Below are 5,184 nucleotides of genomic sequence, written 5' to 3'. Positions count from 1 at the left end.
CATTAATTTAGTCAATAAGGGTTATCATTACCATAATATCAAGAGTTAAATCTCCACTATTTTCCTTAGGTAGAAGACAATTATGAAAAAAATTTCACAAACATTTCTGATAGATTACATTTCTGAACGTCAACAATCTATGTGAATCCAGATATCCTTTTTTGAGGTCAACATCTGACTAAGTCCCTAAGCACAACAGACTTACAGAACTATCCCAACTTACCTTAGGATTCACAATATCCATTACCAAACTACAATTCGATACTCATCATACTAAACAGTATTATCTATTGGTATTGATCCACTGCGGCATCGCACTTAGCTTGAAAAGATCAATCAATTAAAGCAACCTTTTTCCGGTTTTTTATCACTAAAACTTTACTCTGCTGATCAAAAAATTCTAATCTCTGAATCACAACTTCTCCAGAATTCATCTAATTTAAAACACTTGGAATCACATGATTACCGAAATCGAGTTATTTACACCTATTTTTGATATAGTCAGACGGTAATCAATAGCAATCTCTGCAACCAATACTGTACCAGCCTGGATCTACTATCAAAGTTTTTCCTGTCTAAATAGGAATAAACACTAAATCGTGCACTGAGTTCTGAATTAATTATAATCAAAGAATCATTAATCACCTTGGACAATTAATCACAAGAATACTCCATTTCATATCTCTGACAAAGTTAGACGATAATCTAAATGATCACTGGTAACAATCCGTCCACATAATATATATATCCATCTAGTTAAATGACAAATGCATAGCTTATCTGTTCAGAACGATCACTCGTCGAGGAATAACAATTCTCAGACTATTCTGACAATTGAAAATCTCAAACTGTATCTCTGACGAAGTCAGATGATATGATACTTATTCCTTACAAAAGAACCCAACTGAAAAAACACCTCTGTGACTGTTGCAGTACCACTAAACTAAGGTAGCCTTCCCCAAACACATCCTCCCCCTGAAACACAAAAGGTTTCCAGAGTAATGTTGGTATAGGGTCGCGCTTCCTTTCCGTCTAGTAAATAGTTCACACAGTCCACAGTACTTGGCATAATCCTTCATTTTATACTAATGAACCTATAATCACTTGACAACTATCTTAGCAAAATCCAAACTGAATCATCTGATCTAAGAAAACTGCTCAGCTCAAACCAAACACACTGGTATGAATCATGCCCTTGTTAAAACACGTCATCCTTGGCACAAACCTCAAAGTCAAATAATTTACTGGCACAATCTAGGGTAAACACCCAAAAACACTAATCATTCAACAACATGTATAACTCTAATCAGATTATACAAAAGTAACTGAAGTTGAATACCAATCAACCAATCACTAGAAAATGATCCAATTCTGAATTCATTTTTACCTCAAAACCAAGTACTAGAATTGCATCAAATGCTAAATCAAAAACCCTTGTGTTGTACAATTCTTATTACAAATCCATTTAACAGAAACCAACAGCCTAAATTCAAATCAAATCACACCAAAGGATGTGAAAATGATATTATTTACCAATACATCAAATTTCTGGAATACAATGATTCAAATTCTTACAACAGAAGTTATTACAAAAAATTCTGATACAAAACTTATAATCTGACTAAATGCGGAAATCTTTCATTTCGTATACTAATTTTGAACGTGAGATTTCCGTCCGTCTTCAGTCAAAGGTCTCCATGGGTTACTTTTGCACCCTCTCCCTCACAAGATCTAAAAGATATTGCTAATCTACCGGATCCTTCAAATATTTTTGGGTTCCTTATCTGATAGATGAGACAAAATTCCTACGAAAATCTCTCCAACTACTAGTGGAGAATTTTCAGTGGTATCTTCCTTGGTCAAAGCTGGATGGACCATAGCATTTCATGTGCTCCAACCAACCCTGAGAAGTACCTGGAGTTCAAAACTAGAGCATCTCTTCCAGTTTAATCTTGCTGGGATCCACGTAAAGCGAGTCTCTGATGCAAATCTTGGTGATGAAGATCTTGGAAAAGCTTAAGTGTCTTGATATTCCAACTCATATCACTGCTATCATTATCGAATCAAATTTGTATTCTAAAAGGATAACTCAAATGTCAATACTATGTCCCAAAGAATTTTATTGCATGCTCTGATACCATAAATGTAGTTATCCGCACCGTGATCATCTACTAATCAAAAAATTATGCATGCAATTAAACTATAAATAAACATAATCAGAGTAACTGCGGAATTAAGTCAAAATACTAAATTGGCATAATACAGCCAGCGATAAAATCCAATTAATACAATCCAATCGAATTAACTTAATTCAAAAGAAGTAAAACCTAGCGGCTAACCCTACAATCCTGCCTTGGTCACCTTCTAGTCCCCATATCCTCAGGAAAACTGCCTGCAACTACCCTGTCGAATGGGGTGCCCAAAAAACACAGAAATACGGACATGAGCGAACTACGCTCAACACGAGAGTATAAGTATACAAATATTATATGATCATCAATGAAAGTGTGCGGGTACCAAGACTCAAGGTCAAGAAATCCTGCTCATTGGCTCGGGTCCCAGGTATATAGCACTCTGTGCCATCCCACCAGTAAGTGGCTCATATAGACAATTTGGATATAGGTGACCTGATCACGAGTCCACGTATCCAACCATCAACTACACGTAGGGTGAGTGCCCTACTATCGACTATCTCAAGGGTATAAGATCAATATGATAATGCATGAAGCATAATATCGTGACAGGTAATATGCAGATAAAATCATGTCATATAAACAATGCAAAAAATAATAAATGCATATTCAGTCTGTATATCTCGAACAGTACTTTCATACCTTAATAATAGTCCTAGATGTGCAAGCAACTACAGTCCATCTCTACAAATTAGGATAACCATATATCACTAAAATTGATCTAAAAATCTTAACTAAACTAATAGATACTCCCAAAATATTTATAGGAACTAGAGTTATACCTTCGTCCGTCGTCAGCCCGCTAAAGTTGAATGCCTCAGAACTTGGGTACAACTCCGCTACGACTCCAGGACACCTCGCCAAGGCTTTCCCCTTGCCAAAGATGATTGGAAAACCCCTAAAACTACTTAAAATTGAGAGAGAGAGAGAGAGAGAGAGAGAGAGAGAGAGAGAGAGTTGGTGAATTAGTGTTAAAAATGTGATCTCGTACCCTATATTTATATGCAGAGATCGGAAGCTCCGATATCTAGACCGGAAGTTCTGATCCTGCATGAGGGACATGTCGCATGAATGCGCAATTCGAATGCTCCGATCGGGTTCGGACTTTCCAATCTATGGCACGTGTCACTAAAAAGTTGACAACACATAAGACACCAATATGCATGAGTTCAAAAGCTCCGATTGTGGGATCGTGCCATCAGATCTCTCCTACACCTTCCAAACTCCAACTTACATTCCAAAGTGTTCAGACCTTTCGAACTGGGTTCGGTCCTTCCGAACCCACCCGAACCAAAATAGCCTACTAACCATTTTTGGTCATTATGGATCCGCTTTCTTGGTCTGTTAGGTCATATAAAAATTCCTTAATCATGTTTTATCCATTTTGAACATAATTAATCACTTAACCTTGTAAAATGGAACCAGGCTACTACAGATTTACAACTCAAATATCAGCACAAATTGATCCTTGAAAACTAATCGGATAAGAACTCGAAGAGTGTGCTTTTATATTTTTTATCTTTCGCGTTTTGAAAATTCAGTTGACTTTCGAAAGCTTGATAATGCTTAGAAGTTAGAAATTAGAAAATCTTGGAGAGACTTCACAACTGAATTCCAACCTTTATTTATAGAAGAAATTCTGAAACGGTCACATTTTTCAAAACGGATTTGCTGCCAAAAAATGCTAGCCATTTTTCTGTCCTCTAGTCCATGTCATCAGTATTGGTCATAGTACACTGGTAGTGCCCCTGAATCCTTTTAACATATCCATTGAGTTTCTATGGGAAACTTTATCTAAAAGTGGTTTAGGCACAACTGATTGTCATTTTAAAAGCGTGACTGGAAAATATTATTCTTCCAAGTACATCAGTTCACGTCCCTTTTGGTTATTCTGGGGTCTAGTCGAGTGTTCTTGACTAGTAGAGATGATGCTATCATAGATGACTAGCAAGATGATCAAATTTTTAATCATTTTAGGGATCCGTTGGAGCTACCACAAGGACCAATAACAAGAGGTCGAAGCAAGAGATTCAAGGAGGTACTTCAAGAAATGTTTGCAAGGGCGGTAACGAGTCTTGAAAGATTTGAGAAGCATGGAAACCAAGTTGGAGATCATTTCAACATGATTCAAGTGTTAAAAGATCAAGATATTGACCCCCCCAGTAGGCGCCCCAATGCCTTGTTTTAGGCGCCCCAGCGCCAAGCCTAGTGCCCCTGCACCCAAGGAGGGCGCCCCCGAGCCCTACACAGCATCCCCGCGCCATCCAAGAGCACCCCCGCACCCTGTGCCTTCTAGTTCAACACCCATGCGCTGATCGTACGACACACACACTTTGGAATGTTTGTGTATGCGACGTAAATATTTGATATATTTTATATTTTATATTATTTTAACTATTTTGAGTGTTTTGGAACTATTAGGAAACTTTTGGTTGCGTATTTTTGTTAAATTTTAACTATTTAAGTTGTACGCAAGCCACTAGATACAATAAGTTTATTCATATTGAGATTATTGATTGTTGTCAATTCATTGAAACTTTTTCTTTGTTCAAAATCAAACTTATCAAAGTTCTTACTCTATGGTGTTTGTCGATTGATTTTCATCATGGATTGTCAAAGACAAGTTTTTTTGAAGGTTCCTTCGAATTCAATTGTTTCTATCGTGTTTATTTGGTACTAAACTTCATAGTTTAGGGGTGAATATCACAAAATTACTTGTTTCAAATATCGAGACAACACTTTTGGATCTTTTGTTCATTGAATCGAGGGTGCAAATTTATCAAGTTCGTGTTCGCTTTTCATGTCCAACAAGATTCATATCATTTGGTAATTGGAGCACGGTTCCTTTGATTCAAGTAAATCGTATCATATATTTTGATATTCATTCTTCATTTCTCGTTCTTCGTTCTTCGTATCATTTGGTATCAAGAGCAAAGGTTTTGAGACAAGTAGTTATCGTCTCAATATCTTTGATTCTTCTTCATTCTTCGTT

Source organism: Henckelia pumila, chromosome 4 (genome assembly GCF_033568475.1).
Source record: "Henckelia pumila isolate YLH828 chromosome 4, ASM3356847v2, whole genome shotgun sequence".
Lineage (NCBI taxonomy): Eukaryota > Viridiplantae > Streptophyta > Magnoliopsida > Lamiales > Gesneriaceae > Henckelia > Henckelia pumila.
The sequence above is the reverse complement of the archived record's forward strand: the minus strand, read 5'-3'. Positions refer to the sequence as shown.